This window comes from Callorhinus ursinus, unplaced genomic scaffold, assembly GCF_003265705.2.
Source record: "Callorhinus ursinus isolate GAN/ISIS: 27379988/994484 unplaced genomic scaffold, GSC_fseal_2.0 scaffold96, whole genome shotgun sequence".
Lineage (NCBI taxonomy): Eukaryota > Metazoa > Chordata > Mammalia > Carnivora > Otariidae > Callorhinus > Callorhinus ursinus.
This window is the reverse complement of record NW_027397158.1, coordinates 1157031-1182984: the sequence shown is the minus strand read 5'-3', so window position 1 is coordinate 1182984 and position 25954 is coordinate 1157031. Positions and strand designations below refer to the sequence as shown.

Below are 25954 nucleotides of genomic sequence, written 5' to 3'. Positions count from 1 at the left end.
ATCCCCACACTAAACCTTCAAAGGAATTTTTTTCCCCCAAAATGCTTCTCAAAACCCACAAGCCAAACTTGAGAACAAAAACAAATTCCCCAGGGGCTAAAAGTTCACAAAGCCCCAGTGTGAGCGAGGCCCCCCCACGGGGGCCAGGTGAGCGGCTTCACCAAGTTCTGGAAGTCGGCACCCATCCCGCAGGAGGAACTTTCGCAGATGCCACCTCAGCAGGCCCTCCCACAGGCCACGCGAGCCCGCGGGCGGGGACAGGCTTAAAGGGGCAGTAACGCGCTCGGACTCCCCGCCTTTCATCCAAATTCGGTATTTTTCCGTAATGTATTTTTCGTGCGCGGACCCTGGGGTGTGTCCAAGTGGCGCTGCAGCCCCCCAGGGCAGCAGGCCCACCGGGCCAGACAGACCCGCAGCAGGTGGAGGTGCGGCTGGGCCTGCACGGGCCCTGCTGCTGTCCCGGCCCTGGCCCTGCCCTTCGGGACCCGCACTGCACCCCCAGCACCCCCAGCCACCCCCCCCTCCAGTCCGGGCCGGGGGAGGGGCGCGGGGGGGGGGGGGGGGGGGGGCCGGGGGGGGGGGGGGGGGGCACACGGGCCGGCGCCACAGACTCGGGAAAGTTTCTCACTCTTTCCAAGCCGGCGCCGCGGCCCACGCGCAGTGGTGACACGTAGCCGCCCCCCGGGTCGGGCAGGGCGGCGGAGGGGGAGGGGGCGCGCGGGTGGGGGGGCGCCCGGTCGGCGGCGGGGGGGAGGGGAGGGGGTCAGGCAGTCGCGGCCCCTCCCCCGCCCGGCGCTCCACGTCGGCAGCCCGTGCCCCGCCCGCCCCGCGCCCCAACTTCCCCGCGCGCCCTCCTCCCCGCTCGCGCCCGCCCCCCCAGCCCCCCCGGCCCGCGCTCACTCCTCGGAGGTCAGCCAGTCCGTCGCGCCGTCCCGCCGCCCGCGCGCCCGTCCGCTCGCCGCCCGCCGCGGAGAAGCCGGGCCGCGCTCCGAGGCCGGCGCCCGGGCCCCCGCGGCTATATAGGGCGGCGGCTCCAATCCCGCCGAGACACGTCAGGCGGCGGCCGCCCCGCCTCGCCCCGCCCCGCCCCGCCCCCCGGCCGCCGCCGCGCCCACGCCCCGCCCACGCCGCCCCCCGAGGGGGTCCCCACCAGCGGCCCCCGCCCCGCCGCGCAGGAGCGAGCAGCCCGGGGGCCGGGCCCAGCTCCGAAACAGCTCTGTGGCTTTTAGGGTGGGCGGTGGGGACGGAGACTTGAGATGCATCCCCCCACCACCACCTCCGGAACGCAGCGGGGAGAGCCGCACCGTCAGGCCGAGCCCGCTCTGGAAGCCAGGTCCCCAGCAATACTGCCTCCCCACCCAATAAAGCAACAAGAGACCGCGAAGGACAACACAAAGGGAATGAACTGCTGCCCCCCTCCCCATACACAGATGGACGACGGGCTGGCTCTAGCCTAACCAAACTCCATGGGAACACGGCCCATGCCCCAAAGTTCGGAGCACACCTTCCTTCCCTCCCGCTCCTGTGTGGCTCCGTTCCTTACGTAGCTCACCTCCACAAAACGTCCCTGTTCCCTGGCTACCAGTGTGAAGAACCCTCTTCATTTAAAGTGCATTCTTCCCTCATGGAGATAAGAATGGGTGTGCCTACTATGTGCCCAACCCTAGATCCAGCAGGAGAGAGACTCCCGACCCTCAAAGGGCTTCCACCCTCGAGGGTGAGAATGGCTGATCAGGTTTGCATCCCTTGTATAAAGAAAAAGCTGCACTGTTTGATTTTCTGAAAATCAAGGGTACAAGTCCGGCGCAGGAATCTGCAGGCGTGAGCTGGCACCTGTGAGGGACGTGTCAGGAGGAGAACCCTGCCTGCGCTATGAGAGTGCACCCCAGACACGGGGAGCCACACAGGGCAAGAGGCAGGGACTCTGCGCGAAAAGCGAGTTCCGCTTCAACGGGAAGCCCGGGCCAGGCCAGCGCAGCCTGCAGTTCTCACACAGGTCTTGCTTAGGTTGGGAGGACGACTGGGAGTTTGGAGCGGCAGAGGGCACGACCAGATGTACTTTTTTCAGTGGAACACAGTCAAAGTATGTGGGGGAGGGGACGGGGGGTTGGGCCACTGCAGTTGTTCAGTCTGAAGATGACACCAGCTCTCCGTTGTGGCTGGCAATGGTACATGAACTAGGGAGCCAGATTTGGAAGGCAGCACCAAGAAGTTCCTCAGCTGGATGCAGAGCATAACAGTAGTTAAGAATGGCAGGGAGGTTCTTGGCTGCCTGCACTGAGATTGGGAAACCGAAGGAAGACTAGACTGAAAAGGGGGGGGATGATGCAAAAACTCGCCTTGGGGATGTGATGTGAGATGCCCGCTGGATGGTCAAGTGCAGACGTCAAGTAGGCAAATGCATGCGCAAGCTGAAGGCCAAGGGAGAAGCCCAGCCCAGCCAGCAGGAACCCCTCATGACATCACTGGGGGAGAGAAACCATGTGAGGCAGTCAAAAATCCACCCATTAGAGCCAAGGACATCATCGTCAAAGCAGTGCCCTAAGTCCCTAGGATGGGACCTGGACAGGTGGCATATTCTTAGACTTGGAAGAACTTTTTTAAGCACCAAACTCTTCAGCTCCCTTACTGTGTTATTAGTGTTTGTAGATAGTCCTTCCATGGGGACTAACCAACCAGCAACTCAGACAAGTGTTTTGTTGTTTTGTTATTGAAGTCTCAGCACTGTGTGTGTGTGTGTGTGTGTGTGTGTGTGTGTGTGTGTGTGTGTGGTGGGGGTGGTAAAGAGGGAGGAAGAGGGGAGGGATTCCCAAACAGCTGGCAGGTCAACTGTCAAGAAACTTCCAATGAAGCTTGGAAGTCACCACAGTCAGAAGCTCAGAATAGCTCGTGCACAGGCGGCCTTAAAAGACGTTAAAAGACCTCCAGTTAACAAAAGATATTGTAAAATCAGATGTTCAATTTGTGCTACAAACCATCCCAGGATGCTTCTTTGCTGATACTTATGACCAGCTTTTCTTCCCAGCAAGCTTCAGTGCATTGAAACTAATAGTTTGTAGAGGCAGACTGAGAGGGCTGGGTCCAGCAACAGTCCCACCAGATAATGTGTGAGGAAACCCTCTATGGCTACCTTAAAAAGTGAACATCAGTCTGTGACATTTGGGTTTTCAGCCCTCAAGGGGACATGGGAAAAGATGTGGGCCTGCTCAAGGTAAAAGGTTAGAACAGCATCCCCCAGCCCCTTACAGCCATGACCCTCAAAAGAACTCTCAACAAAGGTCGGCCAATGGGGGGCGGGGCGGGGATGAAGGAAAACAAGCCCGCCAGCATAGAGACTTTCCAGTCCGCTTCACCAGGTGGTGGGAGCTCGTCTTGAGCGCTAGCAACCATGGACTAATACTCAATAAAGATTTAGGGCTCAAATCTTTACAACCCCATTTTTCCAAGACCCCCAAGCCCAAATCTAGGAATTAACAAAACAGAAAGCAACCCCACTCAGCAGAAAATAAACCTCATAACAGGCTACAAATGATATAAACAAATCTACCCACACTGTAGAGAGGCTATAAGTCCAAAATTCAAAAAACAAGAAGACTGAAATTGGATTAGACTTAACTTTAGATGACAGAACTATCAGATTGAGACTGTAAAAAAAATCCTAAAGTGATTAGAGATGTAAGACATAAAGGTGGCCTTAAAAAAAACAAGAGATAGAACAAATGCAAAGGGTTAAGAGCTACAGATAAAAGGGGTGCCTGGGTGGCTCAGTCAGTTATGCGTCTGACTCTTGGTTCTGGCTCAGGTAATGATCTCACTGTTGTGGGATCGAGATCTATGTTTCCACAATCCGCAGGGAGTCTGCTTGAGATTCTCTCTCCCTCTCCCCACCCCCCCCCCCAACAACATGCTTGCTCTCTCAAATAAAATCTTTAAAAAAAAAAAACAAAACTATAGATAAGAGAATGAGGAAGTCCAACATATGTCTAATAGAAGTTCTGAAAGAAGCAATCACAAGGAACAGAGAAGCAGTATTGGAAAAATAGCAGAGAAAATTCTAGGATGTAACGCTATCCCTCCCCCCATGCAAGAGACAGAACAGGTAGCTAGCAGCACCGTTTAAACTAATCCACCCGAAACACCCTGTAGTGAAACTTCAGAATGCCAAAGACAAGAGTAGAACCTAAAAATGACTAGAGAAGAGACAGGTTATCCACAGAGGAACACCAGGAGACAGCACAATGCCTACCAGAGGAAAACGAACTAACACCCGTAAACTATGTTGAAGGAACTACCTGTCAACTCAGAATCCTTTCTCTCATTTAAGGGCAAGAGTGAAAGAGACACATTTAGACTAAGAGAAAGCTATTACTACTGATGGATGGCTCCTGAAATAACCACTTAAGGACATGCTCCAGTAAGAAGAAAGCGAGCGCCAGAGAGTCCTGCCAGGAGGAATACTGATAAAGAAACCAGTAACCCAGATAAAGTGAAACAAGCACTGACCACACACTAATAACAGTAAAATCTGGAGAAAATTAAAATACAAAATAAAATTATAAGCAGCAACCAAATATAAGGTGAAAGGAAGAAACTGAAGTTGGAATATTTCAGAACATTATTTGAGGAAAGGTTAGAAATACTAATTTTAGACCTTGTTGAATTAATGATACAAACTTAAAGATAATCTAGTGAAAGCACAATTTTTAACTTTCAAATCAAAAAACCAAACTCTCATTCAAACAGAAGTTACTGGCAATGTTCTAGATCATGGACTAGGTGGTAGGTTCAGAGGTATCCATTACAATATACACGATTACTTCCCAGTTATGTCACTTTGTATTAGTAATTACTAACTAAAAGAGATGAAAAGAGAAAATAGAATAGGAAGCAGGAGAAGTAAAAGATGAGCAAGGCAAATGAAGCACAAAATGAAAGAAATGAATCCAGATGTGGTAATAATCTAATGTAAATACAAAATGTAGCTAAAAGCTAATTCAGCCACCATGTGGACACAGAGGCTGAAAGTAAAGGAATGGAAGAACAGTCCAGACAAGTCCTAACCAATAAAAGCTGAGCTAGCCATATTAATTTCATATCAAGTAGACTGTAGAGTAAGAACTAAGAAGGTCGAGATTAAAAAATCCAAATCAATTCTGATTATGTATATATCTAATAACACAGCTACAAAATATATAAAGTAAGAACAGGAAGGTTACTAGAAGTTGACATATCTAGGATTACAGACAAAGACAGACTCAGCTCTTCTGGTAACACAGATTATGAAGATTAAAACTGTACAGAAAATTAAAACAATGTAGTTAATAAACCTACTTTATTGGATTTATGTAATCCTTCACCCAATTATTAGAAATGACATGTTCTTTTTAATCGTAACAGAATTTTATAAAAACTGGCCAGCAGCTAGGACAAAACAAAAACAAATGGCAAAGAATTAACAGCGTAACATTCTTTAAATACAACACGATCAATTAGGAGTCAACTTAAAATTTTAAGAAGCCTGGAAATTTAAAAACTTGCTTCTAAATAACTCATGGGTCAAAGAAGAAATCTGAAAATATTTACAACTAAACAATAAGCAGTTATATATCCAAACTTGTGGAATCAAGCCAGAGAGTGTTGCTTGGAGACAAGTTTATAGCCTTAAGCCATCATATTAGTGAAGAGGAAAAAGTAAAAATTTAATCATCCTCTCCTGAAATTAGAACAAAATAAATCTAAAGAACGTTTACACTAATGCAGCCAAGAAATTAATGAAATAAGAAACATACTAGAGAGAATAAATACAACTTATAGCGGAGTCTTTAAAAAAATCAGATCTCTGGCAAAAATTGACCAATGGAAAAAAAAATAAGAAAAGGTATGAACAGGCAATACTAAGAATTCAAGGGGGTCAAAACTACAGCCACAGACTCTGAAAAATCATACAAGAACTCTAATAAGACAAGTGTCAAAAACTTGAGGGCACTTGGGTGGCTCAGTTGTTAAGCATCTGCCTTCGGCCCTGGGATGGAGTTCCCCAACAGGCTCCCTGCTCAGTGGGGAGTCTGCTTCTCCCTCTACCCCTCCCCCCTGTTTGTGCTCTCTCTAATAAATAAAATTTAAAAAAAAAAGACTTGAACCCACACCTACACACAGGTACACGCACGCTCACGCACACATACATGCACCTTGAAAACAGAGAAAATAGGCAACTTCAGAAAAACAAGTCACCCAAACAGTCTGTTAGAAATGGAGTTTATAGGGCCCTGGGTGGCTCAGTCAGTTAAGCGGCTGCCTTCGGCTCAGGTCATGATCCCAGGGTCCTGGGATCGAGTCCCACATCGGACTCCCTGCTCTGTGGGGAGCCTGCTTCTCCCTCTCCCTCTGCCTGCTTCTCTGCCTACTTGGGTTCTCTATCTCTCTCTCAAATAAATAAAATCTAAAAAAAAAAAAGAAGAAGAAGAAAAAAAAAGAAACGGAGTTTATATAACCAATCCTCCCCAATTTTCAAAGAAACAAACATAAAGATCTCAACCTAGAGACAGGACCATATGCTTTCGCAAGGAAGCCCTGAGAAATTATCTTCCCAACTCACTTACAAAGCCAGGAGACTTTAATATTTCCCAGACAAGTATAACAGAAGAATGTATGAATTTCATCTAGATACTTAATAATCTAGCAAACTCATCTAGAAAGTCAAAACAATATATAATGATAATGTCTATTTTATTCCAATAATGCAAGCTGGTGCAATATTAGAAAGACTAAGTAGGGACACCTGGGTGGCTCAGTCAGTTGAGTGTCCGACTGTCGGTCTCAGCTCAGGTCTTGATCTCAGGGTCTTAGTTCAAGCCCCACTTTGGAGCCTACTTAGAAAAGAGAAGACAAAGTAATTTACCATATTATTACACCAGGGCAAGAATGATTTTATCACCTCACAATATTCAAATAAAGAATCTGATATAATTTGCCCATTCCTCATAAAAAGAACAAATAGAAGGACACTTCCCTAGCTAAATGTTAGGTGCCTACCAGGAGCCCTCATTAGAAACATTCATTTTAGGATCACAAAGACCAACAGGGTTGCAACTGAGCGCTTTCTCTATTCAAACCTACACTTGAGATCCTAGCCAGGGCAGGAAGGCAAGAAGAACTGAAGTGAGAACTGGAAGCAGCAAACAGCAGGGCTCACAGGCAGTACAACTGTACAAGTACAAGATCCAGGAGGAGCTATGGATACACTATTAGAACTCAGGGTTTTCTGGAGACAAGATCAGTACACAAAACCAAACATGTTCCGAAACACCAGCAACAAACATCAGAAGTCAATCTAATAAGAAAATAATAGGATTTATAGAGAAGGTTCTAAAAACCTTTGTCAAAATATGGAGAAGACCTAAAAATAAATCGAGAAGTGCCATGTCCAACCTATTTAGGAAGACTTAATCATAAAGACTGTACTTCTCCCCTATACAGACTAGAAATTCATGCAAATGCAGCTTAAACCTCGAAAGGGGCATGCAGGTGCGTATGCGTATGGAATTTTGCAACCAGATTTTATGCAATTTTTATTTAGACAGTATTTCTATGTACCATTTTTATAATACTGCATTGTGTAACAATATTTCTGTATATAATTTTTAGAATATTTACATACACAATTACATTTATTCAACAAATCTTATACATAAGATCAAAGGCTATGAACAGCCAATTACAGCTCTGAGGAAAATAAGGTAGGGAGAACTTGCCCTCCCGAATATCAAGATTTCACAGCTACAGTAATTCAGACAGTATGGTGCAGGGACAGAGAACTGTGGAGCAGACGGGAGGCACCCGACGCAGACACCCTAACAGACAGCTATCACTTTTATCAGAGGTGAACTTGTGGACAAATTACAATTGATGCCTCTGTGAAAACTGGTTATCTAAATGAGGAAAAAGCGTAGGTCCTTACTTTATACCACTCACAAGGCCTACTAAGGCTTAAGATGCAAACACCCTAAGACAGCAATCCCACTTTTTAACTTTTTTGAAGATTTTAAGATTTTAAGTAATCTCTACACCAACATGGGGCTCAAACTTACAACCCTGAAATCGAGAGTTGTACATTCCACTGACTGAGCCAGTCAGGCGACCCAACAATCTCACTTTTAGATGTCTACTTTTGAAAAACAGTTTTCCTGTGTGAGTGAAGGGGAACATAGACAAGGATTCTGTCATCACAGCACACTGTTAGCAACAGCCAACAACAGCCTGTCAACGGATAAACACGGATAGAGGGGTGTCATTTAGGCTACCTACCCTCTTTGCTCTAGCTAATGACCTGACGGGACTCAGGGAAGTGGAGCTGTGCGGACAGGGATCAGAAGAACAATGGACCAGAGGACCCCTCCGAGGCTATGGGGGCCCCTCAGGTCTGATCCTTGCTCAGAGGCCCTATGATCCTGTAAGAGGTTGGCACTGAGGGATGGGAGTGTTTCACACGGTCTGCTCTCCCATACCGAGTGTGGTGGTGGGGTCTGCGCAAAGAAGAATATGTTTTTATCCCTCCTGATAGCTCAAAAATATACTAATAAACTCATTTTATGATTCAGCTTATTTATACCTGGCTATAAACTGTAGTGGCAGGTTGACTGGGAACATAGTCTAATAATGAACACATCAAAACTAGGTTCCTTTCTTTGGCTCAGAAATGGTATTTATGACCGTAGGACATCCAACTTGGCAGCCTATTCCCTAAAGTACAGCCATCCCATCCAGCGGGGAGGGCAACAAATGGCCACGGGCTGCAGTCTCCGCCGTGCCACTCTGCTCTGCGCCGCACCAGTTTCATTTCTCTTCAGGAAGTGACCGAAAGGGGACCGAAGTGTTCTTCAGTGACCCTGCTACTAGATTTCACATCCTTCTCTTCCACCTAAGCGTTGGCTAAGTCATCAGAGGCATCCACAGCGAGGACAGACTGAATGCAGAACAGCACACCTGTGGTCAGGACAAGTAAGTTCAGAGTCTTGCTCGGATCCTATTTGGGTCACCTTGGCAAGTCGTTTAAGCTCTCAACTTTTGCAAGTTGCCTTTGTAAACTGTTAAAAAGATCAAGGAAGATAAACTGCCCTACAGTAGCCAGCCATCTCACTGTATGGGAATATTAACATTTAATTCCACGAAACGAATACATTTAATGTAGTACTCCACTAATTTCATGAATACCGAAATAATCACTGTTATCTTTATACAGATGAGGAAAGAATAGCATTTATTTAGAGCCTAATTCAAGAACATGTGTCAGATAAACACACCTTGTAACTCTTTTATTTTTAAAGAAAGATTATTTTAGAGAAAGCGTGCAAGAGAGCACGCACAAGGTGGGGGCAGAGGGAGAGAGAGAACCCCAAGCCGACTCCCCGCTGAGTGCAGAGCCTGATGTGGGGCTTGATCTCACGACCCTGAGATCACACCAGAACAAAAACCAAGAGCAGGATGTTCAACCCAACTGAGCCACCCAGGCACCCCCACACCTTGTAACTCTTTTTAAAGAGTGAATGGGACAATGTTAGGTTCAAAAGGATAAGTTAATGGATTTCCATAGAAATGAAAGGAAAACTGCCCCTTAGCCATGCTGGCCAGCAAATACTGATGACATGTGGCTACTACTGACACTCGAGACATGGCTACTCCCAAATGATGCATGTTCTGGGTCTGAAATACACCCTGGATGTTGAAGACTTCATACGAAAAAACACAACGAAAAACACCTTGCTGATGACTCTGTATTGATTACATGATGAAACAATGCTCTGGATTGGGATAAACAAAATATGTTCTTGAACTTAATGTCACCCGTTTTTTTTTTTTAACGCTTTTAAGGTGGATAGTAGAAATTTTAAAATTCTATAGAAAACTCTTATTTGGACAATGGTGCTACAGAGTTGGTTTTCCAAAGCAGAAATGGAATCTGACAAAAAGGTTTTCTTATTAATAAACTTTTTATTTAAAGAGTCCCAAATCAACTTACTACAGATTTATTGTTTAAAATAAATTTAGATTAGGGGAAGGAATACAAGGAATACAAATGTGTCTGTCGTGAAGGTTTCCTCTGCCACAAACGCCCAGGAGTGCGTGCTACAGGGAGCTGTCTCAAAGGCTTCCGGGAAGGAAGTGACCAAGTTTAGTGCACAGCATTCCTTCTGAGGACTCCAACAACCCATTAACAACCCCCCCAAAAAAGGGCAAAAAAAAAAGAGATACAAACTTCTTCTACAAAATGAGTTGTACAAAAGAAAATGCATGTTGCAAGTGGGAGGAGATCCTACATTAATTACGCCTCTCGGTTTGGCAAAAATGAAGTTTGATGAACGTCAGAAAACGAACAGGAAAACTGGTGTGGCTGGAGGAATAACTGATGTGATCTCTTTGGAGAGCAATTTGATTATATATTGTAACTTAAAATACAAATATTCTTTGACTCTGTAATTCCTACTTCTTGGAACCTCTCCCACAAGTGCTCACATAGGTGCCGAGAAACAAACACACTGTGACTTTTTTGCAGGAGCAAAAGATTGGACATTGTGTTGTTTCTAGTAGGGGGCCGGGCAAATGATGGTGGGACACAAAGCCTCATAACAGACCTGCCGACTGAGCAGGTCTCCACCCACCAGCTCCACTCGTGGACCGCTTCCCGCATGCCCAGAACTCCAGCTCCCACCTGTGAGGGTACACACTTACCCCCAAACCTGTTTATGCCAGCCCTACTCGTTCACATAACCACATAATTTAAGAATGCAAAATAAGGAAAGAAGAGTGAAATGTTTCTACCAATATTAAATTTATCACACTGAAATTCTCAGTAAGGGCAGGTTGCTTTAAAAAAACTTATGTTAGGTGAAAAATTCTTTAAAAACCTCAAGGAATCTGACATTCTAATTGCTCTGTGTCTAAGTTCTTGATCCACTTAAAAGAAACTGATGTTGAATGCCCTAGATAACATAGTAGGAGTTTGGTTTACCTAAGAAGAGATTATGTACAATCCAGTCAGCAGACCCTCAGAGACAAGGTCTCAGCCCTGGACCCGTGATTGGGGGTGAATGAGTGTCCCTCCCTCAACCATACAGCCAGTGTCCTGTCAACTCACGAGCAAGGGTACATCAATATATAGCCAGCTGTGTTAGAGAGAGAAACACGTCTGTATGTGCATAAACTATCTATGATCTGCTACTTGTAGGATATCCAAGCCACCGAGAATAGAAAAACAGGGAGCACAGAGCCAAGCACCAGGAAACACCAGCATTTGAAGCTGGGTAAAGGAGGGGGGACTGTTCTGAAGGACTTGAAAAAGTAGCAATTGTATTAAGTTGGGAGGTGAGCACATGTAAAAGCAGCATATACATGTATTTTTTTAAGGTTTTATTTATTTATTTGACAGAGAGAGACACAGTGAAAGAGGGAACACAAGCAGGGGGAGAGGGAGAGGGAGAGGGAGAAGCAGGCTTCCTGCGGAGCAAGAAGCCCGATGCGGGGCTTGATCCCAAGACCCTGGGATCATGACCCGAGCCGAAGGCAGACGCTTAACGACCGAGCCACCCAGACGCCCCCAGCATTTATTTCTTATACACCAAAAAAAAGGCGTGTTTTAATAGGTTTAAGAAATTACTGATAGACGTAGGCTAAGTGCTCCTGGGAGTCAGCTGCAGGAGAGGGAGAGCTCTGTATTATATGATGCTCCTTACTTTTTCCGTGGATGCTCCTTACTTTTTCCGTGGATACTTCTGTTTAGAGAGGGAAACAAAGCAGTACTATTAAGCAGCATTTGCTACTACAAATCAGCAAAAGGCAGGGTTACAAGAATTACTTTCTTCACTGTTTTATTAGACCCTGGTATTGGCAAGAGGTCTGAATTAAGACATCTTTGTTGTTCATTTCCCTGGGAGGGACTGCTGATGACAGAGACGAGGACTTACACAAGCCCTTTAAAGCCCCTGGGAATTGGAAGCTACCCGAGACTGTGTTCACGTATCTGGAGAGCAGTACAGAAGGGGTGAGTTCTGCCCAGCTCCCAGCACGCACAGCCAGGAAAAGTGAGGGACAGGAAGAGACTCCGGAGACACGTCTCACCTCAGCATAAAGAAAAACGCCCCCGAGAGTGAGCAACCCTCACGGGACTTGCGCTCAACAAACTGGGCCCAGCTGCTCTCACCAGGGACAGCGGCACGTGGCAACCACTTGCTTAGACCACTCCTCATGGTCTAAGCCAACCACTGCTTCCAGGTGGAAATGGATCCTGTGACCCTTGGCTCCTCTGTGCCTCTGAATGCCATGGTAACAGGTGTCAAAGCAGCAACAGCCGGGGCCCACAGCAAGTCCCACCTCAGGGGAAGGTAGGGTGTGGGAAGAGGACACAAGGGCGGGACCGGGACCAAACACCCGTAGAGGACAGCTCTGGCAATGACCCCCTCAGCCCCACAATTAAAAAAATACTTTTGATCTTCTGACTATAAATCCCATTAAAACTCTAAGAAACAAAATAATTCTAAGGGCAACAACTTACACTTGAAAAATGTTTTTTCTTCCTACAATTTACGCAGGAAAGGTCTATGACCTAGACTTTTAGCTTGTACTTAGAAAACATTAGGCTACAGATACACAGTTACTCAAGCCATGGGTAGAAACACCTAGGAACTGGAACCAGTCCTATCCAAATGTAAATGTAATGCTTCTCTATAAAGAAACAAACATCAGAAAAATCAAGTCTTCGGATTCTCCCGTCCAGGGTATTAAGCCCCGGCAGACACTCGAGCTGTGTCACCTGCTTGGTGACACTGGTCATGTCACATCTCTTCACTTGGCCTGTTTCCCCATTTGTCATATGAGGAGGTGGGACTCCACTATCTCTTCCAGTACTGTCTTTCTGAGTCTGCTCTAGGGAGTGAACTTCACTTTTAGATTTAAAGAATTGCTGGTGTAGCTGTTCCCCCAAAGAACTAACTAATTCAACATAAAGATGCACTACTACAAGTCCAACATAAGGACCAAAGCAGATATATTTTACTCTTCATCCTGGACTCAGAGCAGGCCATCATGCTGCCAGAGCATCTGGGGAGCAGCAACTGAGATATTTCACCTGTCACAAGAGAAAGGTGGGCAGGGCAACAACAAACGCTTGCCCCACTATTAGAAAACCGGCACTAACCAAAGAGGGATATAGGGCAAAGACAACCTGTTTATGGCTCCCCAGAGAGCCAAGGGTAAGAAGCAGGAGGGCAGCAGGGTCCAGATCAGCATGGCAGCCCCAGACTCAGGAGTACCCACTGAGGCCAACTCCAAGCAGACCATCAGACAGCTAACTTCGAATGGATTCTACCTATTGTGTGAAGGAAGGACTCATTACACAGAAGGGTAGTAGCAGAAACAGTAAGAAATAAAAAGGTAACAAAGTCTGGAAACCACCACACCTTCATTAAGGAGGAGGCAAACTGAAGAAATCACGCTATATCCATGCAATTGAAATAACATGCAGCATAAAAAAGCATGGGAGAGATTTCCACCCACTAGTAAGTGTGGTCTCCAGTTAATAACAAAGGCAACAGAGGACTGCAGGTGCAGAGTATGCCACCTTCCCCTAAGAATCAGAAATACGGTGTGTCTACACACACACACACACACACACACACACACACACACACACACTAGAAGGGAGGCGGAAACGATGGAAGCCACATCCATCTGAATACACCACCCTTCACAGTTTTTCAGAGAAGTACAAACTCTAGAAATAAAATATATCCTGTTTCTTCATCTGGATGCTGGTTCTCTGGATGGGTTCAGTTAGTGATAATGCATTGATCCATATAAAGACTTGCATCGCTCTGTTTGTTATACTTCAATAAAAAATTCACTAAAAAACTGAAACAAATCTAACAATGTCACATTAGTGGCATAAACATCAGAGAAAAGATAACTAAAACACAATAATTTGAAAGCATAGGGGCGCCTGCGTGGCTTAGACAGTTAAGCATCTGCCTTCAGCTCAGGTCATGACCCCAGCGTCCTGGGATCCAGCCCCACATCTGGCTCCCTGCTGAACAGGGAAGCCTGCTTCTCCCTCTCCCTCTGCCTGCTGCTTCCCCTGCTTGTACACTCTTTCTGTCAAAAATAAATACAATCTCAAAAAAAAAAAATTGACAGCATATTCCAAGTGAGATGGATATATCCTGATAATGTTAACATTGTTATTCTAAAAATGTTAAATGGTAACATTTAGGTAATCAGGTAATCAAGTTAACATCCTTAAGAACCAGGATTTTTGGCATAAGATACACATTGAAGGAAAAATCATGTAAGTATTTATTCGAATATTTATTTGAACTGGAAATGTCCGTATTCATGATTATTTCCCAAGTTTGTCTACTATGAGAAACTGAATATTAATACAGGGAAACCTCACTAAACTGGAGTGGGGAGGATAACAGGGGGAGCGACACCACCCAATGTCAGTTACAGGAAGAATTGTCTCTTACAGACCCCAACAGGGAAGCACACACACTGCATCGCCTACGAGAAATCGACCACCCCCGCAACTAAGCCAATGAGGAACTGACATCCTGAATCCCCAACTCCTGCTTCTCTCCAATGGACATTCCTTCAAAACAACCTCTCCCAACTTCCTCCTCCTTCTTTATAAAATAAAGTTCCTCTTCTTTGTTGGACTTGCCTACCATTTTGCCATAGCTTGCATGTCCAGAATTGCAATTCTGTTGTTCTTGAATAAATCCATTTTTGCTGGTAAAACAACTGACTTATTTGTGTTTAACACAACAGTGGCAGTGAGCATCCCTACCTAGCACATGGGCTGTGGCATCCAAACATCATTTGCCACTAAAAGGAACCAGGATCCTCAGAAAAATGGCTAATCTCAGATGTTGAGCAGAATATGGACAAGGTGGGACATCTTGCTGTGGCAGAAAGGAAGGAGTCACAGACAGATGGGTCATGTCCAAAGAATACAGAAGCCAACTTGGGGAAACAATACGAGCCTCAAAAAATGGCTTAAATGGGCCAAAACACAAATTATATACATACCCATAAGTTGATAATACTACGAGGAAAAAAAGCCACAAAAATGCATTGTCACTTTGGAAGCAGCTAGTCCCAGTGCATTCTGGACAATTAAAGGAAAGGAGGAGCCGCACTTCAGGGTAATCAGAACTGAGAAGGGAAACCTTCTTCACAGGAGAATCAACTAATAAATGTAGACACAGAAACAGAAAATTCTTGGGCACCTGGGTGGCTCAGCTGGTTAAGCATCTGAGTCTTGGTTTCAGCTCAGGTCATGATCTCACAGTTGTGGGATCGAGCCCTGCATCGGGCTTCGCGCTCAGCATGGAGTCGCTGCAGATTCTCTCTCCTCTCCCTCTGCCTCTCCCCACTTGTACTAATTAAAACAAAACAAAACAGAAAATTCTTCATTTTGCAATTGCCAATTGTACACTAACTCACTGTCCCCAAAGATATTCAGGTCATTATTCCTGGAGCCTGTGAAAGTTACAGAGGAATTAAGAATACTGAGATGGGGCGATTATCTTGGATTATACAGGTGGGACCTAAATGTAATCACAAGTAACATCAAAACTGTATACTTTAAAGATGGAGGGCGGGGGTCACAAGAAATGCAGGCAGCCTCAAGAAGCTGGCAAAGGCAAGAAATGGATTCTCTCCTAGAGCCTCCAGAATTAGACCCTGCTGACACCATGACTTACCCCAGAGGGACCGACTTCAGCCAAGTCTGTGGTAATTTATTATAGCAACAAAAGAATACTAAGACACCAATGAAATGGATACAAGCAAAATGGCTATGAAACCCATTAGATGACTGGCTGATAGCTCCTATAAGGAATGGTCAGCCTGCTGACACCGTACCCTTTGATCACTGTAACATCACAAAATGACAGCCACACATCATGCCTCCTGGTATACTGCAATACAGTACACGGCACAATCCAGGATATATTTTTTTATATATATTTTTAAATATTTTATTTATTTATTTGAGTGAGAGAGAATGAGAGATAGAGAGCACAAGAGGGAAGAGGGTCAGAGGGAGAAGCAGACTCCCCGCTGAGCAGGGAGCCCGATGTGGGACTCGATCCCCGGACTTCAGGATCATGACCTGAGCCGAAGGCAGTCGCTTAACCAACTGAGCCACCCAGGCGCCCCAGGATATATTCTTGACACCACCTCTACACCTCCCACTCCACACAGCCCTGAAAAAAACAAAAAAACCAAACCTGGAACAAATTAAACATTTAGACATATAAGTTCATGGGAAATATGAGGATCACAGAAATGCGCTACATACAATACAATCAACCCAACCCAGAATGTGGGGAATTCCACAGCACCAACGGCCCTATAGCTTTCATAAATAAATGGCATTAAAAAAGGAGAAGGAAAAAAATTGTTACAGATTTTAAAAGAGACAAAAGAGGGGGCGCGCCTAGGTGGCTCAGTGGGTTAAGTGTCCAACTCTTGATTTCAGCTCAAGTCATGATCTCAGGGTCATGAAATCGATTAAGCCTGAGCTGCAACTTGCTTTGTTGAGTTGGGCTCACATGGGTCTCGGTGCTCAGCTGGGAGTCTGCTTAACATTCTCCCTCTGTTCCCTGCCCCCATCTGCTTGCACATGCTCAAAAAAAAAAAAAAAAAAAAAAAAAAAGGAGAGACAAAAGCAGCATCAACTAAATGCAGTGTGGAAGAGACCCTCTTCGGTTTTGATTCAAATAAACCTTATATGACCTTTGATGCAAACTAAACACAGAATAGATATTGGACAATATTAATAACGTAGAGTTAATTCTGTCAGGTATGGTTTCTTTAAACCCTCCCCTACTAAAGATACATGCTCAAGTATTTGCAAGTGACAGGTAATCTGAGATTTGCTTAAAAGAAAATACTCAAAACTAAAAAAGTTTGGGAAGGGCAGAGAAAGACAAAACCAAAATGGCAAAATGTGACAATTGTTAAAGCTGGTTTCTCTTCTATTTTGGGGTATCTTTGCACATTTTCTTAGTAAAAGCCTTTAAAAAAAGGATCAAAGAGAACTCCTTGTCAAAATCTATAAGGATGCTGCCAAAGCTGCACTCAGAGGGAGAATCAAACTTTTAAATTTTATTATAAGAAAAGAGTGAAAATAAGTGAGCTAAAGCATTCAAGTCAAATGGAAAGAGAAAATCAAAGAAAGTAGAAGTAATAAAAGAACAATTGTTGAGGGGTGCCTGGGTGGCTCAACTGGTTAACTGTCCAACTCTTGATCTTAGCTCAGGTTTCCATCTCAGGGTCTTGAGTTCAAGCCCCATGTTAGGCTCCATGCCCAGAATGGAGCCTAATTAAAAAAAAAAATAAAAATAAAATTTAAGAAAAGAAGAATTGGTGAGATAGAAAACAAGAACAAGGGACGCCTGGGTGGCTCAGTCGGTTAAGTGTCTGGCTTTGGCTCAGGTCATGATCCCGAGGTCCTGGGATGGAGTCCCCCAACGGGCTCCTTGCTCAGCGGGAGCCTGCTTCTCTCTCCTCTGCCTGCCGCTCCGCCTGCTTGTGCGCCGGTGCTCTCTCTCTGACAAGGAGATAAAATCTTTGTTATAAAAAAAAAAAAAGGAAAACAAAAACAAAAAATAGGTGATTAGATCAAAGCCCAAATCAGTTTCTAAGAAAAGAGCAATTAAAGAGCCATTAACTCCTTCTAGTCTGACAAAGAACACAAACTCACAATGATACAATACTATCCTTGCTCGGTTTTGAAGTAAGAACCCCTACAAATGGCAGTAATTGTATCTTCTGGTAGTTCCCAAGGAAGTAAGAGCTTCTTTGCCCCATGGGGCCCTCACAAATTATTTTTGTATCTCACTGGCATTAATTGGGTTCTAAGCCCACCCAGGGACTGATCACTGTAGTCAAGGGACCAAGGAAATGGGATATGTCTATTAGCCATAGCCAATCAGGGTCTACCCATGCAGCTGGGCCATTTCATCCAAAACACACAGTTTGTACTGGTGGAAAGGGTGGTCCCCAGAGGCAAATCAAGGCTCTGTTTGCTTCCCCAAACAATAAGTGGGTGCTGCAGAGAAAAGTGATTCTTCACTGCAAACCAGTTTACAAACATGGAAAGTTTTATTTGTGTTTTTTTGTTTTTTGTTTTTTTTGAGGGGGAGAGAGAATATAAGTGTGTGGGGGGGGCAGCGAGGGGCAGAGGAAGAGGGAGAGAATCTCAGGCAGGCTCCACAATCAGCACAAAGCCCAATGAGGGCTCCATCTCACAACCCTGAGATCATGACCTGAGCAGAAATCAAGACTCCAACGCTTAACCAACTGTGCTACACAGGCGCCCCAAACGTGGCAAGTTTTAAACAAAACACCAAACCAATAAATCCAGCATTTAATTTATAGAGTAAGACACCATGACTAGGTATGGTCTGTTCTAGGCATGCAGTAAGGATTCAATGTTAGGAAATGTATGCATCTCGGGGCGCCTGGGTGGCTCCGTCGTTAAGCGTCTGCCTTCGGCTCAGGTCAGGATCCCAGGGTCCTGGGATGGAGCCCCGCGTCGGGCTCCCTGCTCAGCAGGAAGCCTGCTTCTCCCTCTCCCACTCCCCCTGCTTGTGTTCCCTCTCACTGTGTCTCTATCAAATAAATAAATAAAATCTTAAAAAAAAAAAAAAGGAAATGTATGCATCTCAATTTATAGGACAAATAAACTAACGACTGATAGAGGCCCTTTACAGCTACCCAAAAGAGGGGCGACCGAGTGGCTCAGTCAGGCATCTGCCTTCGGCTCAGGTCCCAATCTTAGGGCCCTGGGACCGAGCTCTGCTTCGGACTCCCTGCTGGGCAGAGTCTGCTTCTCCCTCTCTCTCTCCCTCTCAAATAAATAAATAAAACCTTAAAAAAAAAAAACCCAAAAGAATGAGGAAAGTCAATATGCAGTCCTTGTTTCCTATGGAATTTAACATCAGGAACAGAAGAAAATGGCTACATGAAAGATATTTCCCAGAAGTAAAATACATCCTATTTAGAGTAAATCTGAAAGTATCCTATTAACATAAGTAACAAAACGGCAAAGATGTCCACTGTTGACACAGACTGTCAAACATGCAACCGGAGAAGACATAATTAAGCAAAGACACAAATGCCACTATTTGCAGAAGACCATCTGTCTAGAAGTCCCTCTATTATAATGAAAAGCTAGGAAAACGGAAGGTAAGTTCAGGACGTCAGTATCACAAAGCACATATGGATGGCAAAGAGACATCACACAGGGCAGGAAACTGTATGAAGACGGAGGCAGAGGCTGGAGTGTGGGGGGAGCCACCAAAAACCAGAAGAGGCAAAGAATGGTTTCTCTCCCAGAGGCCACAGAGGGTGTGCATGGCCCTGACAGATTTCTAGCCTCCAGAACTGTGAGAGAATAAATTTCCGTTGTTTGAAGGTCAATTTATTAGGGCAGCCCTAGGAAACTAACCCAACATCCCAGTAGGGTTTTTTTTTTTTAAATGATAAAAAAATTTCCCAGATTCACCTAAAAATAAAATCTGCCTAGACTATATCTGGCCTATAAAAAAAAAAGAGTTCGGATTCACCTAAAATAAGCAAAACACACTACAAAGCTATAGTAACTAGACTTGGTACTCGCTAAGGGGGGGAAAAGCATGAACAAAACAGACTGATGAATATCTAGGAGTTTATCATTTGACATAAGCGCCCTTTCCAATTAGTAAGGAAGGATAGAAACAAACAGAAGTGAGCCAATAACAAATTTCCCTTTTGGAAAAAATATAAAAATTGATCCCTGCCTCACACCACACTCTAAAATAAATTCCAACTGGATTAAAGATCTGAAAGTAAAAAAATCAAGCTTGATTTAAAAAAAAATCAAGATTGAGGAGAAAAACCTGTGATTTGGGGGTGCAAAAGCCTCCTGAGGATACAGACTGTAGACACCACCAAGGAAGGTATTGACTCATTTGACCCTGGTAAGAGGTTAAGAATTTAACACAAGCATAGACTATCTAATATAGAAATTGGGATACAAATAAGAATTTTTCTCTGTCTGGCAAACAACTCAATAGGCTAGGACATGTGATCACACAGTTCATAGAAAATTAACACAAACTGGGGCGCTGGGTGGCTCAGTCGTTAAGCGTCTGCCTTCGGCTCAGGTCATGATCCCAGGGTCCTGGGATCAAGCCCCGCATCAGGCTCCCTGCTCCGCGGGAAGCCTGCTTCTCCCTCTCCCACTCCCCCCGATTGTGTTCCCTCTCTCTCTCTGTCCAATAAATAAAGAAAATAAAGAAAATTAACACAAACTGCACATAAACATGAAAGGATGTTCATCTTCACTCAACCCTTACTTTATGAGATCAACAAAGATGAAAAAACTGGTGCAAAATGGTGAGGAAAAACAGGAACTATTGAGGACATGTAAAACTAGAAGGCAATTTAAAAACACATCACCAATAACAGACATACAATCCTATTCAGCGATCACGCTTCAAAGAAGCTACTTCTCCAGAAGTACCTGCAGAAGAATGAAGAAGGCATAGGTGTAACCCGTGAAAGAAGCTCACAGCAGCATCAGTGAGCAAGTAGCAACTATGTAGCGACGTGTCCATACCACAGGAGGTCCTGGGTCAGGAACACTTCAACAACAAGCTCCCCGGTGTCCAGACTCTGCTTCTCTTAGGACCACCTGCCATCAAAAGGAATCAGACCTCTTTGAAAGGACAGGGAAAGTACACGAAAAGCCCAGAGTGTCTTGCTGTATCAAAAAGCAAGATGTTCTAAATGAATAAGGGGGATGCATCAGAAGGACAGAGGAGCCAGCTTTAAGGGGGCTCTTGCTGGTCACTGTGAACATTACAATAAATGATGATACCAGAGGAGGGTGCACCGAATAAAACAGGAAGCAGTGAGCCTATGCTGATATAGGTACGTGTATCTAGGCTGGGTGAGGAGAGTGACCATGTCAATTAGCACTGGCTCAAAAGAGCAGAAAGCACACACACGCCCCCGCCCCCCCCCCCACTTCAGGATGAGGTGAGGACATAAGAAGACAGACAAAAAGTACATTCTGGAATTAAAATATTCTTGTAAGAAGCCTCTTAATGCATACCAAATCAGTGCTAAAGAGGTTAAAATGAAAACAGCCTTCCATAAAGCCCTATGCCCGACTGACAGCAGACGCTTAATTATAAGTCCAGTCCTGTGAGATCAGATGGAAGAGAAAGCCCCACCTGTTACCACTGAGTCCTTCACAGGCCATTTCCTCCTTGAAGATTTAGTCCTAAAACTACCAGCACAATCTGAAACCAAGTCCACATTCGAAAGAAATGGAAGGGCTGGAGGTTGGTTACACACTGTCTCTGGCTCAGCAGCATCCTCAGCAGTGGAAGGAACCCAAAGCCCCAGCCAACCAAGGACAAGAAGGTGAGACCGACATTAGGAAAGACCTTTCTGGTCAAAGGAGAGCCAACCCACGCTTTTACAGATCAACTGTTGACACTCCCCAAGTAACACCATCTTTTTCTCTGTTTGCCCAATCTTCCAGAGAAAAATTGCACTTACCAGTCTCAAGGGGACATGGTGATCACCTCCAGCACCTGTATAAACCAAGGACGGACCCTGACAGCACCAAGCCCAATGCGTCCCCCTGGCTGCAGCTGGCTCTTGTCTGCATGTCCCAGACACCGCCACACTGAGCGCTGGGAGCCAAGGGGGCCCTGTGCACCGGCAGCCTGGCAGCACCGCTGAGCTCACTGCCGTGGCGGGCAATGAACGCTACCCAGAACTTTGGTCCCAGAACTTTGGTCTCGTGGGCTGGCGAGTCAGCTCCAAGCATAAGCAAATGTATCAAAACAGAAGCCTTGTTTCAAAAAAAAAAATGTATTCCTGAAATCATTCTCACACACACTTCTGGAGGCCAGTACTATAGGACCACCCATCTAATCTTCTACTTATCAGAAAAAGTCAAAACAGTACATATAATTCACAATTCCATTTGAAAGATATTTTCAAATGAGCTAAGTACTAATAAAATTAGAAAGCATATCACATAAAAGTGAAATGAAGAGCAACACATGTATCTGAGTTTGTCCACAACAGCTGGCAAATGCCCACACGTGTCATCACCTGATATATGGCGCCCAGGAGGTAGCACACTATCTCCACCATGAAGGACGCAAAGTGAGAGAAAAGTGAACTTGAAAGTCCCCCTCAGACACACTCCAGGGCCGTCTGTGAGTTACGGGCACCATCAAGTAACATGGTTCACGACTGTCAGAACAGAAAGGTGGAAAAGTTCACATAGGGCCATCCATTCCTCTTATTTTCACTTTTTTTTTTTTTTTAATTTCTAAAGAAAGAGTTAAGGAGAGGTCCAAAAGTTTTCAACTCTATATAACGAGGAATCAGAAACCACACATTTTCTATTGAGGGAGCCCTGAGAAGCAGAAACACTTTGCCACGAGTCACTCACCTCAGCCAAAATTTTAAAACAGCGAAACAGGGCGCCTGGGTGGCTCAGTTGGTTAAGCGACTGCCTTCAGCTCAGGTCATGATCCTGGAGTCCCGGGATGGAGTCCCGCATCCGGCTCCCTGCTCAGCAAGGAGTCTGCTTCTCCCTCTGACCCTCTTCCCTCTCCTGCTCTCTGTCTCTCATTCTCTCCCTCTCAAATAAATAAAATCTTTCAAAAAATAAAAATAAATAAAAACAGCAAAACAAAGCCAAATACACAACCCCTTTCCAAAATTATTTCTTCTAATTCTACACGTCTATTGTTGTTTCCTTTCTCCCTTGCACCTTTACCTGTTCTAAGGAGTCTGGTCCTTTTGGGGATAAAGGATGTTCTCTCTAGCCTCGCCATTTCCCCTACGGCTATTTGTTGTGGCAACCTCTTTAGGAGTCCGGCTCTCCCCAGAGCCTCCAGATGTAAACCTCCTGGTAGGCTGGGAGCGGTTGCCATGCAGGTTGCTGCCATCAAGGCACTTGCGAAAAGACTCTGTTCCCTCCCCCAGGAAACACACACACCCAGAGGTTTGCAGGATGCCTCCAAAGCAGGGATCAGGGGAACTCAGCCACCATGCCCTCCTGTGCCTGACCCTCAGTAGAGCCAGAAAGATTTTTGGCTCACAGTGCCCTCCCTCCCAGTTGCATTTATTTAACTGCGGCCGCCCAGGCCTGGTGACATGCAGGCCTAACACCAGCAAGTTCATACCGTAGAACCTCCTCGAAGAGCACAATAGTTTCCACGGCAGAGATGAGAACACCTGAATGCACCTGGCTGAAGTTATTTCCCCTCTCCAGAAAGAAACCTAAAGTAGCACTGGTCCAGCCTGCACTGCATCATGAAGCTTACTGCTCGGAAGACAGTGTGTCCTGCTTGTGAGAGCGCCGAGTAGCATTCGTGAGGTCGCTCTCACCCAGCACAGCAAGGCCAGGAATTACCACTCTGCTTCATAAACGTGGTCTCCGGCTCAATCCACACACCTAAGGCAACATGTGAGAAGATCATACAAAGGACTGAATGCTAATAAAGGGAACACAGTATAGAAAACAAGCACAAGGAGGCAGCTTTATGCCAGAATACCGGGCCAAATAGCAGCTGGCCCCTAAATGCTGTGCTGTGCTCCTCGGTTGGCTGAAGAACGCAAGAGCGACTCGTTGAGATCTGACCACTGGACTGGCTTATTACTATGTCCAGCATATCCCTGAGTCTAGAAAGCTGTTCTGGATTCAGCAGCCCATTGTAGTTCACCAAAAGTCCCAGAATACTCCCATTTTAGTAATCAACACTGTCCTGCCTGTTCATTCCCTCAAAATATATCTGCCATGACCACCTTACTCTGCCGCACTACAGAGGTCCAAAACAAGCAACAGCCTATCCATGGCTCATCCTGTAATCCAGATGGGGATGGAGCAGGTAACACCAAGAGAGGACTTACTCCACGAGACCTGCAGGGTCCACCAGATGACATCAGGGAGATGGTGGTGCTGGGCTGCTGTGATAGGACGATGGAAACACCAGTCCAGTAGGAGTCCTGAGAAGAAAGCTGATCCCTTAGGGCAGCCACAGATGGACTGACAGCAGCTGTCTGCAGGTTACTGCAGAGATGGGCCCTGCATGCTTGTTGACTTTAGGGCCGGGACTTTAATTTGTTCTCTTCCTTACCTGAAATTTACTGATGGATATGTACTTGGTGAAAAATAAATACTTGATGATCGAACCAAGGAAAGAGATTCAAAATTCTAAAGGATGCAGGACAATTTTAGTATTTATTTTAGTATTTATTTCAGTAGAATATCTATCTCGCTCCAAAAGTTTGGTTGGCCCCACTCTTGGAAAAACTCAGAAAAGACTCTGTGGACATATTGCCTTCCTGACCCCAAGCTTTAGAGCGGCCCTAGAGACACAGATGAACCACTAGGTAAATTTGTCAACATGTGAAACTTCTAAAACTGAAGACAAAGATAAGGATAACATCATTACAGATCTTGGTCATGCTCAGTCTCCTGCCCGTAAGAAAGAACTGAAATCAACGGTGGTATCACCGTAAGGATCACGTGAGCTTATACGCACGGCTTCACCAGAGACTGCAGAGCAGCAGCTCCGTGAGGAATTTCTATTACCACCACCCTCCTTGGTATCTGTGACATGAGGACCCCAACAGTGCAGGCAACACAGCCCAAAATCAGCCACTCCTGCAAGAAGCTTCACCCAACCAGTCTCTACTCTCCTCAACTGAAAAATGGAGCCTGTGACAGCCACATCCCAGAACCCTTTTAAGGACTGACCCTGCAAAGCAGGGCTTCTCAACCTCAGCACTGCTGACCTTTTGAATCAGACACTTCTTTTCATGGGCTCTCCTGGGCACCAGAGGATGCAGAGCACCCCTGGCCTCTAACCATTAGATGCCAGTAGCACCCCTGAGTCATGACAACCAAAACTGTCTCCACACACCACCAGATGTTCTCTGGGGGGCAAAATCGCCTGGTTGAACAGTTACTGGAAATAAAGGGCATGGGAATTGCATGGGAATCAATGAATAAAAGCTTTACTAGACAAGAGCGCCTGGGTGGCTCAGTCAGTTAAGCATCTGCCTTCGGCTCAGGTCGTGATCCCAGGGTCCTGGGATCGAGCCCCACGTCGGGCTCTCTGCTCAGTGGGGAGCCTGCTTCTCCCTCTCCTTCTGCCACTCCCCCTGCTTGTGCTCTCTCACTCTAATAAAAAAATAAAAATAAAAAAATAGCTTTACTAGGCAAAGCTTTTCATATCACTTGTGCATCCATGAAATGGATCACAAAATGGGATGCTATATGAGTGACTATCAGCTCCAGGTGCCATCCTTCCAAACTTGAAAACTCAATTTCTGATGAACTGAGTTGACCAAGTGTTCTGTGCTATCAAAGGAGTAAAAACAATAACAGCAAAACCTCAGAGATTCAGCTTTCTTATCTTTAAAAGGAAGGAGATAAAGTCCTACAGGTCAAGAAACACCCTGAGTCACAAGGCTGATTAATAGGCCCCAAACTGAAGTCCAGGTCTCCTGACTCCCAGTCCAACGAGGACCACCTTCTCTCCTGTACCAGCATCTCGACCCTTTGTCTGGTCTGGCAGAATGAACCGATGCCTGGTGGTCTATCCTAAGGGACAAACAGCGCTGCATGTCCCACAAGGTCCACCTTCAGGAATGTCTAAAGATAGCACTTCATACAAATAAAAGGAAAACCTGAGAGTGTTTTCAGAAAACACTTAACCTGTAAAATAGTCATACTGATAGCTCAACGGCCCTTGCTAACTAAACGTTGGCTCTTGCCTCTCCTTGCTCCAGGTGAGGCCTGCTCTCCCTGCGGTGGGGCCTCAGGGCACAGCTCATACTCCGGGGAAGACCCCCACCCATGACACAGTGTGGG

The 25954-nt window shown here is 45.5% G+C and overlaps 2 protein-coding genes across 5 annotated transcripts in view; one reads left to right on the top strand and one right to left on the bottom strand.

Annotated features, from left to right (window-relative positions):
- SEPTIN2 (septin 2) overlaps positions 1–25954 on the top strand; it is a 124352-nt gene that overhangs the window by 58873 nt on the left and 39525 nt on the right. The gene's annotated exons all lie outside the window — the stretch shown is intronic.
- HDLBP (high density lipoprotein binding protein) overlaps positions 1–25954 on the bottom strand; it is a 71869-nt gene that overhangs the window by 40226 nt on the left and 5689 nt on the right. Inside the window, exon 1 of one of the 4 annotated variants that reach the window (XM_073888838.1) lies at positions 22520–22666. The exons of 2 other annotated variants lie outside the window; for them this stretch is intronic. The gene's annotated coding sequence lies outside the window, so the exon portion shown is untranslated. Of the gene's footprint in view, positions 1–900; positions 1031–22519; positions 22667–25954 lie in introns of those variants that run through there. One more of the 4 variants, XM_025888432.2, reaches the window with a different exon arrangement.